This window comes from Neoarius graeffei, chromosome 1 (genome assembly GCF_027579695.1).
Source record: "Neoarius graeffei isolate fNeoGra1 chromosome 1, fNeoGra1.pri, whole genome shotgun sequence".
In the NCBI taxonomy this organism is placed as follows: domain Eukaryota; kingdom Metazoa; phylum Chordata; class Actinopteri; order Siluriformes; family Ariidae; genus Neoarius; species Neoarius graeffei.
In genome coordinates this window covers 21,797,732-21,815,545 of record NC_083569.1, presented here as the reverse complement: position 1 = coordinate 21,815,545, position 17,814 = coordinate 21,797,732, and the positions used below count along the sequence as shown (strand labels likewise).

General features: G+C 39.5%; 3 non-coding genes across 3 annotated transcripts; 2 read left to right on the top strand and 1 right to left on the bottom strand.

Moving 5' to 3' along the window:
• Positions 1 to 12,441: 12,441 nt before the first annotated feature.
• Positions 12,442 to 12,556, top strand: LOC132896565 (U5 spliceosomal RNA). The gene has a single exon (XR_009656085.1). It is a non-coding gene; the product is annotated as a U5 spliceosomal RNA (small nuclear RNA).
• A 1,745-nt stretch (positions 12,557 to 14,301) lies between these two features.
• LOC132897569 (U2 spliceosomal RNA) lies at positions 14,302 to 14,493 on the top strand. The gene has a single exon (XR_009656344.1). It is a non-coding gene; the product is annotated as a U2 spliceosomal RNA (small nuclear RNA).
• Positions 14,494 to 16,720: 2,227 nt separating this feature from the next.
• On the bottom strand, positions 16,721 to 16,793 carry trnaf-gaa (transfer RNA phenylalanine (anticodon GAA)). The gene has a single exon. It is a non-coding gene; the product is annotated as a tRNA-Phe (tRNA).
• Positions 16,794 to 17,814: the final 1,021 nt, after the last annotated feature.

The following is a 17,814-nucleotide window of genomic DNA, read 5'->3' as shown; positions in this document are numbered from 1 at the left end:
GTATATGATTAGTGTGCCAGGCAAGCTCAAAAGTTCCAGTGGTTTAATGAATATCCACAGTGGTGGTCTATTTGCCCCAACTAAGTTTATTTAACAGGTCAATAACAATTTGTGTTCATGTAGACACCAGTAGTTGCCCTGACATAATTTCATCATGTGTTTTAATGTGACATGTAGCCTACGCAGAACCAGCCAACCGACCAAACCATAGCCAGCCTTTGGAAGATTAGTCACATATAGGGATTTTTTTTTTTTGCCACACAATATTAATGTGAATATAAATTTGTGTTGTCCAGACACCACAAATGAGCTGCTGCAATCAACTGAGCCTGGATGCATTGGAGAAAATGGTATTTATGTGTGTGTGAGAGAGCAAGAGAGAGTGAGAGAGAGAGACTTGGAAATATGATCATAATCTTGTGAGATGGGATGTTATCTGAGATTTTGAATGCTGCAATATAATAATGTAGCTTAGAATGTTTGTGGTCCTAAAGGAGAGATATGTGAGTGACAAATTATATATTTTTAGTAAAATTTATCATCAGTTTAATAGTGATATTTAATAGTCAGTTGACACATGCCTCAGTTTCCTGAGACATTATGGGTGTTGATGATAACTTAATAAGGAGACAGAAACTGAACTACATACATTTAAAAAGAGCAGTGCAAATAATAAAGATGAGTGTGGCAGTGAGGGTGTGGTCGAGTGTCGGCTGTGAATGGAGAGGAGTCAGATTGAACCAGCAGTTAACATGTGACAAGGTCAAACTGTGTCTAATTACTGGCTGTCTATTAACGTGTGTCTCTGTGTGTCTTTCAGATGGCCAGGAACAAGAGAGAGAGAGAGTGAGTGTCGAAGTAGTGTCACTGAAAACTGACCATTAGAAATGTGGGTGGAAACACCTTGTTGACAAGAGAGGTCAGAGGAAAATGGCCAGATTGGTTCAAGCTGCCAGGAAGGATATAATAACTCATAGCAACTCTTTACAACCATGGTGAGCAGAAAAGTATCTCAGCATGCAACTGCAGAAGACCACATTGGGTTCCACTCCTGCAGCCAAGAACAGGAATCTTAGAATCAAGAAGAAGTTCCTACTACACTTGCAGGTGAGTGTTTGTTTTTATTGACCTATCTAACCCCCCATTTATTTATTTTTAACTGATTATATAATTGATATTATATCATCTGGAATTGTGTAACTTTAGCAGTTGATCAGCCTTCAGTATAATATAACTGTGTGAAAGTTTTTGTACAGTGCAGTTGGATTTCCTGTCACTGTGGGCCGCAGAGCACAGTAGTATAGTGCAGAGTCTGACACAGCAGCAGAGGAGATGGGCAGATCCACTTGTTTCTTCTTTTCATCAACTTTAGCAGAGAGACGTGGTGGGATTGAATCACTTGTATATCCACTTTCTGATATATAAAGAAGGAAGTCAGGTTTAGATTTTGGATATTGTCTGTACCAGTGCAGGTCATGTCCTGTACCACTTGCTTCATAGTTGCAGGACAGAGTAACATGACTGCCTTCATCTATAACTGTCTGAGTGAAAAGTGGCTTTATTGAATCTGCCATGGAGTCACCTGTCATAGAGAAGAGAACAAAATGTTTTTATCATTTCCACCATCAAGCCAGAACTACAGTAAATAAGTCAGACCCACATTCTGATTTTTCTTCCCAGCACACAGACGAATAAATCACTAATTCAACACTTAATATTTCTGCAATAACAAAAAGTCAAAGTTAACTCACCGAGTGAAAGCCACAGACACATGAATATAACAGTGAACATGATGAATGGTCTCAGCTGAGTGAAAGTATTCTTTCTGTACTATGATATGTTCACATCATAAAGGTTCATGAAGCTCCAGCCCACAGCACCACATGACAGTGTCACCATTGTTACTGACAGATTGTTGATTCTTACTGAAGCATCCTGGCTTTACATTCAGCCTCACATGGGGAACCTGTCTTCAACTCCGACTGTCAGCAGAATTCATGGAATTATGAAAAATCAATCATTCTAGTCTGTAAAAATATAATCTAATCAATACATTAATAAATGTTTAAATTCCCTGTTATATTTGTTTTATAAGTGGTTTTGCTGCATTAGGAGATTTGGCCTGATCTGAAATTGCTGTAAATAAGTATAAATCATGACAAATAATTTAGTATGATAAGATATTATTAATATTATCACAATGCAATTGATTTATTGACTTTGTAATAATGAAGCCTGTTATTTCACTGAGGTGGGGAACAAACCAGCTGCTGCTCTTCACAATATTATGAAAAATGCCACCAAGCCATAAGAGGTGTAATGCATTTTGTGTGTGAAGTTTGCTGGATCGAGTGGAGGTTGCAGAGAGAGAGAAAGAAAGAAACTGGGTGTTTAATTTCTTTTGTGTTTCTTATTTCCTCCCTGTAGTCTTGTCTGCTGTCTGGCCTACCTGTCTTCTTTCTCATGTCTATTTTTTAATTAATTTGCCTCATATGATTTTAATATTATTATTCTGCTTTATAAGACTAAACAAAATCTCATGGTTGCTATTTGTCATTTAAACATAAAACTCTGTAAGCACAATAAAGTATTTACATTATCCAATCACAAACACCTCCATTACAAATGAACCTATCCAGAGCCCATTTTATTCACTGCAGCTGTAATGTGCTTGTCCATGCTGGAGATAAATATATAACACATCACACATTATGAACAAATTGTATTTATAGCCCGACTGCAATTTCAATTTTCTTCATGAATTCAGAGAAACAAGTCATGTTGGGTTTGGTGAGATGACAATTGGACTATTCAGCTTGATAGAAAAATCTGAAACGTTGCTGAAGCTCCATTAGATTGGAACACAACTGCAATAAGATCTCACATCTGTACAATCTCTTTTTTTTGCATTGCATTATATATTAAATGACTATGTATGTATGACTGAAGAGAGTGAACATTATTGCGAAAGGAAGTATTCATAAACAAACAAGTCAAGGTCTCTGGGCTGTGAACAGGGTCCTCGTGCTTGGCCCACAATAAGACATCTAATGATGCCATCTTGTGGTGAAAGGTGAAAAACCAAGGCTTTTTTGTTTGCTTGTCTGTTTGTTTTGTTTAAATGAACTACGCTCCTCATTTACTGGGGGGGGGGGGGGAGTGTTGCTGGGAAAAAGAAGGTTTTTTTTTTTTAATTCATATTTCAATATGGGTGGCACGGTGGTGTAGTGGTTAGCACTGTCGCCTCACAGTAAGAAGGGCCAGGTTCGAGCCCTGTGGCCGGCGAGGGCCTTTCTGTGCGGAGTTTGCATGTTCTCCCCGTGTCCGCGTGGGTTTCCTCTGGGTGCTCCGGTTTCCCCCACAGTCCAAAGACATGCAGGTTAGGTTAACTGGTGACTCTAAATTGACCGTAGGTGTGAGTGTGAATGGTTATCTGTGTCTGTGTCAGCCCTGTGATGACCTGGCGACTTGTCCAGGGTGTACCCCACCTTTCGCCCGTAGTCAGCTCGGATAGGCTCCAGCTTGCCTGCGACCCTGTAGAACAGGATAAAGCGACTAGAGATAATGAGATGAGATGAGATGATGAGAACATGCTTACACCAACAACTAGTTTACACTCAAAGTGTGTAATTTAATTCAAAATATGTTATTAATCCAATCATCCTAAAAATGTGTTAGCCACCATTCGATAAAAGTGACACATTTGAGATCAGTTGTTGGCTGACCTAAGAGTTATATTCACTATAGATCATCCCTGAAGCTATTAGCAACCTGAGACCTTTAACTTTAAAATGGCAGCATCTAATAAGATAATCTGCTTTGGAAATCCTGAGCATGTGTATTCAGTTTTTTTTCCACAAAATGGATAGAAGACATATTTTTTTGAAAATGTGTCCAATCTAATAGCCTGCTGAATGAGTGTATATGAACTGAATATGGCAATAATTTGACTGGGCATTTATATGTGCAACAATAGCCAAACTGTCTAAAGCAAAGGATAAATTAGGAAAAAAAAATCCGTCCGCTTCTTTCTCCGTGGCAAAAGGTTCGATGTCATCCTAATCCAAAGAGCCAACGATTGAGGATGAGTTTGAAGAGCTTTCGTGTCTTTTTCAAAAGACTCGGTATCAAGAACGCATGCCACTGCAGAGAATAGGATACAGTCCGTGTGGAAACAAAAGAACGGACTGGCGCAAACGATGTCACGCGTGCAGCGCCGCCGACCTGTAAATCGCTGCGAACTAATAATGGCGGCCGAGCTTTTAGCGATTTTTGGAACAGAATTCAGATGCAAAAAAGCAGTTTTCAAAATCATTTTTTGATTTATCCGGCAACTTTACAGTGTATTTGAGCACATCACACCTTCTGATGTAACTTTCATGAGATGAGCAATATGATTAGTGTGCCAGGCGAGCTCAAAAGTTTGAGTGGTTTAATGAATATCCACAGTGGTGGTCTATTTGCCCTGATGAAGTTTATTTAACAGGTCAACAACAATTTTTGTTCATGTAGACACCAGTAGCTGCCCTGACATTATTTAATCATGTTTTAATGCGACATGTAGCCTACGCAGAACCAGGCAATCGGCCATACCATAGCCAGCCTTTGGCATATTAGTCACATATAGGGGTATTTTCTTTTTTTTTTTGCCACACAATATTAATGTGAACATAAATTTGTGTTGTCCAGACACCACAAATGAGCTGCTGCAGTCAACTGAGCCTGGATGCATTGGAGAAAATGGTATTTATGTGTGTGCGAGAGAGCAAGAGAGAGAGTGAGAGAGAGACTTGGAAGACATATGAATATGATCATAATCTTGTGAGATGGGATGTTATCTGAGATTTTGAATGGTGCAATATAATAATGTAGCTTAGAATGTTTGTGATCCTAAAGGAGAGATATGTGAGTGACAAATTATATATTTTTAGTAAAATTTATCATCAGTTTAATAGTGATATTTAATAGTCAGTTGGCACATGCCTCAGTTTCCTGAGACATTATGGGTGTTGATGATAACTTAATAAGGAACAAACTGAACTATACATTTAAAAAGAGCAGTGCAAAAATCAGTAATAATAAAGATGACTGTTTCAGTGAGGGTGTGGTCGAGTGTCGGCTGTGAACGGAGAGGAGTCAGATTGAACCAGCAGGCAACATGGGACAAGGTCAAACTGTGTCTAATTACTGGCTGTCTATTAACGTGTGTCTCTGTGTGTCTTTCAGGCCCACTTTACACGGGGATGGTCTGAAACAAAAACGCAAAAGTCCGTTTTCGTTCTCACTTTTTTTTTTTGACTGTTTTCAAGGAGGAAATCTGCGTCTATACGGTGACGCATAAATGTGTGGAATTCAATTGGATGTGCATGCCAGGCGGCTAGGTGGTGCTGTGAAAGACCTCCGCTATGTCTGCATGCATGCGCAACGTCTTCCGTCTTGTCTGATCTGCACATCTGCGCCGCGAAAACTTTGACTACTATGGTAAGTAAGAAAGTAAGTAAAAAAGTAAGAGCATACTATACCCGCCTCTGTTCATTAATGGTATATGTGCAGATTCGGTATAGATGTTCGAAGGACTCCTGGACGTTTATTAAAGCTGCCAGAGCAGCTTGAAGGTCCGTTGGATCGATGTAATCAGACATGCTCTTACTTTTTTACTTACTTTCTTACTTCCCGGACTGGCATGTACAGTATATGACATATGTATGATGTAAATGCGTACCCGACGTGAGCAGATCCGAGCAGAGTTTCGCGTATTGGGTAGTTTAGATGGATATGCAATGGGGGCTGTTTTTAATTTATCCACTCTGGAAGGCGTTTTCAATTTTTTCCGTTTTTCAGCCTCGGAAATGCCATCCCCGTGTAGACGAAAGGCACTTCTGATAAAATATTTAGTTGTTTTTACCCGACAGCGTCCTCGTGTAAACGAGCCCTCAGATGGTCAGGAATGAGAGAGAGAGAGAGAGAGAGAGTGAGTGTTGAAGTAGTGTCACTGAAAACTGACCATTAGAAATGTGGGTGGAAACACCTTGTTGACAAGAGAAGTCAGAGGAAAATGGCCAGATTGGTTCAAGCTGCCAGGAAGGACTCATGAACTCATAGCAACTCTTTACAACCATGGTGAGCAGAAAAGTATCTCAGCATGCAACTGCAGAAGACCACATTGGGTTCCACTCCTGCAGCCAAGAACAGGAATCTTAGAATCAAGAAGAAGTTCCTACTACACCTGCAGGTGAGTGTTTGTTTTTATTGACCTATCTAACCCCCCATTTATTTATTTTTAACTGATTATATAATTGATATTATATCATCTGGAATTGTGTAACTTTAGCAGTTGATCAGCCTTCAGTATAACATAACTGTGTGAAAGTTTTTGTACAGTGCAGTTGGATTTCCTGTCACTGTGGGCCCCAGAGCACAGTAGTATAGTGCAGAGTCTGATACAGCAGCAGAGGAGATGGGCAGATCCACTTGTTTCTTCTTTTCATCAACTTCAGCAGAGAGACGTGGTGGGATTGAGTCACTTTTATATCCTCTTTCTGATATATAAAGAAGGAAGTCTGGTTTAGATTTTGGATATTGTCTGTACCAGTGCAGGTTATGTCCTGTACCACTTGCTTCATAGTTGCAGGACAGAGTAACATTACTGCCTTCATTTATAACCGTTTGAGTGAAAAGTGGTCTTATTGAATCTGCCATGGAGTCACCTGTCATACAGAAGAGAACAAAATGTTATCATTTCCACCATCAAGCCAGAATGACACAAATCAGACCCACATTCTGATTTTTCTTCCCACCACACAGACGAATAAATCACAAATTCAACACTTAATATTTCTGCAGTGACAAAAAAAAAAGTCAAAGTTAACTCACCGAGTGAAAGCCACAGACACATGAATATAACAGTGAACATGATGAATGGTCTCAGCTGAGTGAAAGTATTCTTTCTGTACTATGATATGTTCACATCATAAAGGTTCATGAAGCTCCAGCCCACAGCACCACATGACAGTGTCACCATTGTTATTGACAGATTGTTGATTCTTACTGAAGCATCCTGGCTTTACATTCAGCCTCACATGGGGAACCTGTCTTCAACCCCGACTGTCAGTAGAATTCATGGAATTATGAAAAATCAATCATTCTAGTCTGTAAAAATATAATCTAATCAATACATTATTAAATGTTTAAATTCCCTGTTATATTTGTTTTATAAGTGGTTTTGCTGCATTAGGAGATTTGGCCTGATCTGAAATTGCTGTAAATAAGTATAAATCACGACAAATAATTTAGTATGACAAGATATTATTAATATTATCACAATGCAATTGATTTATTGACTTTGTAATAATGAAGCCTGTTATTTCACTGAGGTGAGGAACAAACCAGCTGCTGCTCTTCACAATATTATGAAAGATGCCACCAAGCCATAAGAGGTGTGATGCATTTTGTGTGTGAAGTTTGCTGGATCGAGTGAAGGTTGCAGAGAGAAAGAAAGAAACTGGGTGTTTAATTTCTTTTGTGTTCCTCATTTCCTCCCTGTAGCCTTGTCTGCTGCCTAGCCTACCTGTGTTCTTTCTCATGTCTATTTTTTAATTAATTTGCCTCATATGATTTTAATATTATTATTCTGCTTTATAAACCTAAAGACTAAACAAAATCTCATGGTTGCTATTTGTCATTTAAACATGAAACTCTGTAAGCACAATAAAGTATTTACATTATCCAATCACAAACAACTCCATTACAAATGAACCTGTCCAGAGCCCATTTTATTCACTGCAGCTGTAATGTGCTTGTCCATGCTGGAGACAAATATATTACACATCACACATTATGAACAAATTGTATTTATAGCCCGACTGCAATTTCAATTTTCTTCATTAATTCAGAGAAACAAGTCATTTTGGTTTTGGTGAGATAACAATTGGACTATTCAGCTTGATAGAAAAATCTGAAACGTTGCTGAAGCTCCATTAGATTGGAACACAACTGCAATAAGATCTCACATCTGTACAATCTCTTTTTTTTTGCATTGCATTATATATTAAATGACTATGTATGTATGTATGACTGAAGAGAGTGAACATTATTGTGAAAGGAAGTATTCATAAACAAACAAGTCAAGGTTTCTGGGACGTGAGCAGGGTCCTCGTGCTTGGCCCACAATAAGACATCTAATGATGCCATCTTGTGGTGAAAGGTGAAAAACCAAGGGGTTTTTTTTGTTTGTTTGCTTGTCTGTTTGCTTGTTTGTTTTGTTTAAATGAACTACGCTCCTCATTTACCGGGAAAAAAAAAAGTGTTGCTGGGAAAAAGAAGTTGTTTTTTTTTAAATTCATATTTCAATGGGGCGGCACAGTGGTGTAGTGGTTAGCGCTGTCGCCTCACAGTAAGCAGGGCTGGGTTTGAGCCCCATGGCCGGCAAGGGCCTTTCTGTGTGGAGTTTGCATGTTCTCCCCATGTCCACGTGGGTTTCCTCTGGGTGCTCCGGTTTCCCCCACTGTCCAAAGACATGCAGGTTAGGTTAACTGGTGACTCTAAATTGACCGTAGGTGTGAATGTGAGTGTGAATGGTTGTCTGTGTCTATGTGTCAGCCCTGTGATGACCTGGCGACTTGTCCAGGGTGTACCCCGCCTTTCGCCCGTAGTCAGCTGGGATAGGCTCCAGCCTGCCTGTGACCCTGTAGAACAGGATAAAGCGGCTAGAGATAATGAGAATGAGATGATGAGAACATGTTTACACCAACAACCAGTTTACACTCAAAGTGTGTAATTTAATTCAAAATATGTCATTAATCCAGTCATCCCAAAAATGTGTTATCCACCATTCGATAAAAGTGACACATTTGAGATCAGTTGTTGGCTGACCTAAGAGTTATATTCACTATAGATCATCCCTGAAGCTATTAGCAACCTGAGACCTTTAACTTTAAAATGGTAGCATCTAATAAGGTAATCTGCTTTGGAAATCCTGAGCATGTGTATTCAGTTTTTTTTTCCACAAAATGGATAGAAGACATATTTTTTGAAAATGTGTCCAATCTAGTAGTCTGCTGAATGAGTGTACATGAACTGAATATGGCAATAATTTGACTGGGCACTTATATGTGCAACAATACCATGGTTGAGGGGGCAAGTTTGTATGGGATCAATTAATCATGTTTTGTTTTGTTTTTTCCCTCCATGAAAGACCTGGCACCATCTCATCTCATCTCATCTCATCTCATTTCATTATCTCTAGCCGCTTTATCCTGTTCTACAGGGTCGCAGGCAAGCTGGAGCCTATCCCAGCTGACTACAGGCGAAAGGCGGGGTACACCCTGGACATGTCACCAGGTCATCACAGGGCTGACACATAGACACAGACAACCATTCACACTCACATTCACACCTACGGTCAATTTAGAGTCACCAGTTGACCTAACCTGCATGTCTTTGGACTGTGGGGGAAACCGGAGCACCCAGAGGAAACCCACGCGGGCAAGGGGAGAACATGCAAGCTCCGCACAGAAAGGCCCTCGCCGGCCACAGGGCTCAAACCCGGACCTTCTTGCTGTGAGGTGATAGCGCTACCCACTATACCACCGTGCCGCCCGACCTGGCACCAGTTACATGAAAATAAAGTAAAACCATATACAGTGCCTTGAAAAAGTATTCATACCCCTTGAACTTTTTCACATTTTTCCACCTTACAACCACAAACTTAAAAGTTTTTTATTGAGATTTTATGTGATAGACCAACACAGAGTAGCACATAATTGGGAAGTGAAACTAAAATGATAAATGGTCTTCAAAATTTTAAACAAATAAAAATTTGAAAAATGTGATGTGCATTAGTATTCAGCCCCCCCGCGTCAATACTTTGTAGAGCCACCTTTTGCTGCAATTACAGCTGCAAGTCTTTTGTGGTATGTCTCTACCAGCTTTGCACATCTAGACACTGAAATTTTTGCCCATTCTTCTTTGCAAAATAGCTCAAGCTCAGCCAGATTGGATGGAGAGTGTCTGTGAACAGCAATTTTCAAGTCTTGCCACAGATGCTCGATGGGATTTAGGTCTGGACTTTGACTGGGCCATTCTAACACATGAATATTCTTTGATGTAAACCATTCCATTGTAGCTCTGGCTGTATGTTTAGGGTAATTGTCTTGTTGGAAGGTGAATCTCCTTCCCAGTCTCAAGTTTTTTGCAGCCTCCAACAGGTTTTCTTCCAGGATTGCCCTGTATTTAGCTCCATCCATCTTCCTATCAACTCTGACCAGCTTCCCTGTCCCTGCTGAAGAAAAGCATCCCCATAGCATGATGCTGCCACCACCATGTTTCACAGTGAGGATGGTATGTGCAGGGTGATGAGCAGTGTTAGTTTTCCGCCACACATAGCGCTTTGCATTTAGGCCAAAAAGTTCAACTTTGGCCTCATCTGACCAAAGCACCTCTTCCACATGTTTGCTGTGTTCCTTACATGGTTCTGGCAAACTGCAAATGGGACTTCTTATGCCTGTCTTTGAACAATGGCTTTCTTCTTGCCACTCTTCCAAAAGGGCCAGATTTGTGGAGTGTACAACTTATAGTTGTTCTGTGCACATATTCTCCCACCTAAGCTGTGGATTTCTGCAGCTCCTCCAGAGTGATCATGGGCCTCTTGGCTGCTTCTCTGACCAGTGCTCTCCTTGCTCGCTCTGTCAGTTTAGGTGGACGGCCATGTCTTGGTAGGTTTGCAGTTGTGCCATACTTTTTCCATTTTTGAATGATGGATTGAACAGTGCTTCTTGAGATGTTCAGAGCTTGGAAATTTTTTTATAACCTAACCCTGCTTTAAACTTCTCCAGAACTTTATCCCTGACCTGTCTGGTGAGTTCTTTGGTCTTCATGATGCTGTTTGTTCTTCAGTGTTCTCTAACAAACCACTGAGGCCTTCACAGAACAAGTGTATTTATGCTGAGAGTAAATTACACACAGTAGGACTCTATTAATTAATTAGATGACTTCTGAAGGCAATTGATTGCACTGTATTGTATTTAGAGGTATCAGAGTACAGGGGGCTGAATACTAATGCACACCACATTTTTCAGATTTTTATTTGTTTAAAATTTTGAAGACCATTTATCATTTTCGTTTCACTTCATAATTATGTGCTACTCTGTGTTGGTCTATCACATAAAATCTCAATAAAAAACTTTTAAGTTCATGGTTGTAAGGTGGGAAAAATGTGAAAAAGTTCAAGGGGTATGAATACTTTTTCAAGGCACTGTAGATATCAAGCTGAAAACATCTTGGAATGTTTATCAACTTTTGCTTACTGCTGTTACTTAGATGCCAATTAAAGACATCGGATAAACATGTTAGAGTGACTTTTTACAGAGTTGGATTACTGACCTCAGTCAGCTACTCTGAGCATGCAGTGCAATATTCTGCACCTTAAGAAATAACCAGCATTTCCTGCTTACTTTTCAAATGGTTAAATTAACCTACAGTGGTGCTTGAAAGTTTGTGAACCCGTTAGAATTTTCTATATTTCTGCAGAAATATGACTGCAGTCCCAAAGTCACCATGACAGTTGCAGTCCCAAACCATCATAGCAATACTGTAAGTGTCCAGAGCCATCTTCTAAGTGTATCTTTCAACTGTCCAGATGGGGCCATCCTCAACAAGAGAGATGTGATGAGATTCCAGCCAGACGTAGGGCATCAGGATAGTTCAGGCAGGTGTGAAGAGCAGGAGACGTCAGCTTCACTGGTATCTCAGGATTTATGTGTCACAAGAGAGAGAGAAACACAGGTTTTTAGGTATGCCCATTGTTACCTAATGGTTAAGCACAGTATACAATGTGTGTGCTCAGTGCAAGCAGGGACTCCGGCAAGACAAATTATGACAACATAACTAATAAAGAGAGCCGGAAGGTAACGCAGAAACATAAACCAGCCAGCCACTCCACCATCGAAGAAGCACTTACAGAGTCTGACAGTCCATACCATTCATTAAACAAGCACTTCAAGAACGATGCAGCCAAGTGAAATCCATGTCGCCAGCAGCCCTTGTCAACCATTTAAGGTAAAAACTGGACTCATTGGGGATTTGAACCCAGGACCTCTCATACTCTAGGCAAAAATCATACCCCTAGACCAACGAGCAAACAAAAAATGAGCAAACAAACAAAAATTAATCCACCTCTTTCTCCGTGGCTATAGGTTCTAAATCATCCTCAAACAAAAAAAACAAAGCTTGAGGATGAATTTGAAGAGCTTTCGTGTCTTTTTCAAAAGAATCAGTATCAAGAACGCACACAACTGCAGAGAATAGTATAGAGTCCGTATGGAAACAAAAGAAGGTACTGGCGCAAATGACATCACACATGCAGCGCCGCCAAGCTGTAAATCGCTGCAATCTAATAATGGCGGACAAGCTTTTAGTGATTTTTGGAACAGAATTCAGACAATATCTGATAGGTTTCTCCTCATTGTCATGTAAATCTTTTGCCTTTTACTAAAGATTTTCATGGAGCGGAATGTTAATGAGTTGAACTTATTTTTGCAGGCTTTGCTTTGGTGGCGCTGGACATGTTTGGTGGTCGAATGTTAGAAACATGGGCATCGCCACCATTGAATTTGAAGGGGACATGTCCCCTTCACATTTCATAATTCTTCATTTGGACACCCCCCCCCCCCCCCCCCCATTTAACATAAAATATTAGTTCACCCAGCGCTGTTTCTATTGCTTCGCGAAAGAATCCATTCCATTTGATCAATAAGAGAATACACATACCACTGAAAATCCACTCTGGGTTTTCCGGGCGTTACCGACAACAACTCATTGCATGCAAGTGAAGTGAATCTCAGTGCAAGCAGAGACATTTTGGTGTAAGGTGCAGCTGCTCGAAAGTGAAGGAGGTAACGTCAGCCCCATTGCCACCTCACAATGTCTAGCTATTTCTAAAACCTTATTCTTTTGTTCTATGCCCTCAAAATTAACCCTAGGCCACATTAAATTAATGTTCAACTAAACAATGAAATAAGCTTAGCCTAATGGGGTATTCTTGGTTGATGATGAATTATTTGCAATATTTGCTCCCTCCCCAGACACAATGGACATAAGGAAATTCTTTACAAAGAAACGGAAGGTAAGTCAAAATTTCCCCACAGGACAGGTTTTTTTTGTCCCAATGGAAATATTAGTGCAGTTAGCTGGCTAGTCAATGTTAGGAGATGTATCAGCTAGCTTAATGTTAGCTATCATTTAATTCAAACCCAGTAGGCCTGCCTTACTGTAATGCCAAGAATGAGGTCAAGTCTGCTCTGATGATATTTACTGATTCCCTGTTGTGATTTGAAGAACTTGTTTTGTCTGGTCTTTGCCAGTTTTCTGGAAAGTAACATGGGAAATCAGTGTATGGGGAAGGAATAGTAGAAAGGAAAGCAATGGAGAGAGATGGATGTTATTCCAGGTGGATTGTGAAGGAAAGGGGGATAAAAGTTATGAAGTGGTAGAAATTGTGGTGGCACCAATGTACAGTAAGAAGGAGTTATATCTATAAATCTATTTGTTATACTAATCTGTAAATGTTACTGTAGAACCACCATTGCATATAGGTTGACAAAACTGCACTTGTTCATTGTGTGAAGTTATTTTTTATGTGTCACCATTGCTTGACACAGTGTAATTTTGTGTTATAAAGTTTGCATGATGCTATGTCATGCCTGTTCATTGTGTGAAATTATGAATATTCTTATTTTTAAACATACAGTTGAGTGTCTCTCTTGCTTGGCACAGTGGCATGTTGTATTATGTCTAAAACTATAAAAAAGGAAACACAAAATAAAAAGTAAAATGCACCCATAAAGTCATTGTTGGTGATAAATTGTGTCACATTCATCTCATTATCGTAGGCAGAGCAGTGGGTTTAAAAACAGGCTGATGAATGTATGGACTAGTTGAATGAGGACTTATTGTTGAGTCTCTAAAATAGTCATTGAATTAAGTGACTTTTGTGGGTAAAATTAGGTGTTTAACAACCTGTTAAAAATACACCAGAATGCAGGAAATGGCATCTAATTAATTAAACATTTTCTGGGGGACGACCCCCAGACCCCCCACCAGTGTGTCCCCCCAACATTACAAATGTTTCTGATGCCCCCGGTTAGAAATATTGGGCTTTTTGAATGAACCCCCCCCTACACACACACATGGTGATGTCTCTCTTCAAAAGGATCCAGCTGTTGGGGCTGGAGTCTAGCTGTGTTTACCTTTCTGGATTTTAATATTTGGAAGTGGTATATTGAAAGCCATTGACTGCCACAAGTTATCCTTTCTTGGTCTTTTGGCTAAGATCAAGTGTAGTATCTGTTTTATTAGTTTGATCTCTGATATATTCTCTAAATGAGAATGTTATCTTAAAGAGATTTTTAGAGCAGGAAGCTGGAATAGGGGCTTGTTTTTTTTCTGCTCTGTATATCAACTTGGTATTGTAATACTTCCAGAATTAGTATTCTTGGTAAAAAAAAAAAAAAAAGATATATCTTTTTTTAATGAATCATTTTGATATGTTTTCTAAATAAAGATGGCAAAGGGATGTTTTTGAGCAGAAAGCTGATTTTGGGATTTGCTCTTTTTGTTCTATGCATCTTTATGGTATTGTAGTGGCTTTGCAGTGCGTTCTTGATACCGATTCTTTTGAAAAAGACAACAAAGCTCTTCAAATTCGTCCTCAATCTTTGGTTGGTTGTCTGAGGTTGATATAGAACCTATAGCCACAGAGAAAGAGATGGACAAATATACAAGCCAAGTCGCTCGTGAAGATGATCAACAACTGCAGCAGCTGTTTTCTGGAACCCGGGGAGTTCATGGTACTATTTTATTTTATTTTATTTTATTTTATATATACAGTATTTTTTTTTTACTGATTTGATGTTCAACTTTCACAGTTATGATAAAGCAGTGTCTCTTTGTAATTGTCATGTTTGTATACATGCTATAATATAATCTGTTTTTTTTTTCCCCAAGGCAGTCTAGGTTATGATAATATTTGCATATTTACATCAGGCTTTTGTGTCAAGGAAAAACATTTTGCGTTTATGAATTTTCCATGTTCTTGAATGTATGCCACTATAGGAAGCATGGCAACTGAAATATCTTTTCATACTTGTGTGGATTGTCTGGAATCTGGCAACCTAGCCTACTGTATGTCTTAGCAATAATTTGTAAAAATATATCATGCACCGACATTACGTAATGTAAGCTACATTAGAATATCATTCCGAAGTTGGAGACAAATTTTTGCTGTAATTTGCTGTAATTTAAAAACTGGATTACTTGAGAAAGGCAAAAGGCACGGATGAATACTTTATAGCATTTGAAATGGTAGGGACTATTGTTTATTTTGATGTATGGTTTGTCATGTAAACACAGGAGTTAGTGAGGTATTGTGCCGGTAAGAACGGGTGTGAAGATGGACGCAGAGCTGTATGCAGAATATCATTAAATCTGATGTGAATTCATTGATGTTCAATTTATCGCAAATTGTTTATCACAGGAACTCGTGGGTAGCACCTTTGGGAAGCTCAAGTCATGTGGTTTCATGTGATATATGTGTGTTAATTGTGTGATGAGTGTTCCACCAGCAATTTAATAGAGACAAATGGGTGCGATTTGGACGCATCGGTCATATACGGTTATTCCGCAGTGCCAAATACATTACTGTTTCTGAAATGTGATCAGGAAATATTACTGGGGCACAGCAGATATATACTGGGGCACGTGCCCCAGTAAAATGGGTCTGGCGACGCTGATGGACAACTCATACGGTAAGTTCAAGCAACAGGCTAAACGCAAGCATGCCCTTTACTGTGCGGTGAGCTCTTTGGGATGGCGTTGCTGGCTTTTGTTTCCAGATCGTAGGAACTGCTTCATGTACCAGACATCACTCAAATCCTTCTATGTGAATCTGCCTCATTAATTTATCTTTTTCAAAATGTATGGAGCAGACACCAAACCGTCCTGTCGGCTTGAAGTTACCTCTCTTTGTCAGTACAAATCAAACCCATTCATTCCGCAAGTGTCCTGCTGACTTTGGGCTACAATGGATCAAAACTCTGCTTTTTTTATCAGCTACACTTGAACAGCCTTGAAGGACACACCCCTTAGGAGGTATGCTTTGGTTTTAGTTTTGTTGTGGAATTTTAAAAACAAATTAAAATGTGCTACACTTTGCAAAGCAGATGAAGCCAGAAATGCCACAAACTTTCAAGCGTTTTGCATATGACATAACTTATTTGAATGAACAGTAACTTACCAGGAATGCATTCATGCAATGGCGGACTCAAAGAGCCAAACTTTACCAACTAAACAGAACATGTTCCTGGTCTCATATTAAAATACAATTTAGACAGTAAATTATTTAACATGTCTAGTTTTATAAGGTGTAATTTTCGTAAGACGAGCACTTTAACGGAAACAAAGGGTTTGGGACATGACAGCGTGCTTGACCAAAAGGACCCTGTAGTTGAGACAATCTGTGTATATTACAAGCTGCAAACAAAGACTCAACAGAGATTTGAACTTGGGTCACTGGAGTCAAAGTCCACAGTGCGAACCATTACACCATGAAACAGAGGCCAGATTGTTTTCACCACCAAATTACTGGCATATACTGACAGCGACCTGGCAAAAAAATCAAACAGACCCTTGGTCAAAAGCTTAGATGAACACACACCATGGACCTCAGTGCCAAAACCCGGGATTGAACCAGGGACCTTTAGAGCTTCAGTCTAACGTTCTCCCAACTGAGCTATTTTGGCAAGATCATGGTACCCTCTAAGCAGTCATGTCACCGATATAAACATTAGTAGTTGCTAAATCCAATCAGTAAGGTCTCATGGTATTCCGTTTTAACCAAAATCTAATGAAATATAAAGTGTTTAAAATAATATGTATTTTTTTTTCGTGGTCCGGTTTCCATCAAATCCTGCGCTCTGACTGGCTGGTGAGCGGGTCCGTATCCTACGATATGGACCCCAGTTATGGACCTCTGGCAACTCGCTCGTTCAGAACAACAACAAACATAGTAGCATTTTTTGTCAACATTTATCTTTTTTTAAATAAGATTATCAAAAATCTTATGAATTTTTGCCAGCATTTCTCAGGAGAATAGCATTAATTTTACAGCATGCATAGTGATAATGACAGTATTCACAATGAAAGCGAGTTTTACTACCCTGAGGAAGAAGAAATAAAAGAAAACATGTCAGGAGAAAGCTAAAATCCTGTAACTGTTGCTAACGCCGAGCAAAATGTAGTTTTTTTCCTGCCATGGAAGTGAACTTGTATACCGAGGAGGAAGCCATTTACATTACAGCCATGAATGAGGATTCAAAATGGCGGCTCGCCTCAGCTCGGTTTTCCCTTTCAGGCGCTCTTGTTTTCTGTTAGAATTTGGTAAAGAAAAAAATAAATATATTATTTACCAGCTTAAGGTCGGTCCGTATGGTGAAATACCTTGGCCTTGAATACTGACCTCAGCCCAGAGGGCCTCGCTCAGTACTTTCAAGACCTCGGTCATGGTATTTCACCATACGGACCTCCCAGCTGGTAAATAACATATAGGTATCATTTGGAAGTATTACATATGTAATGTGGTAATTGATGAATTAAACTATTTTACGTTTTTGGCAATTTCTTTTCTTCCAAGCGTGTTTTTAATTAAATGAACAAACGTTCACACGAAAGAATGAGCAAATAATACGCTAAATAATGAGGTAAATGTGTTCTCTGTGCTCGCTCATTTCACTGTTATCCCCCAATCATGCAGTCTTGATTATT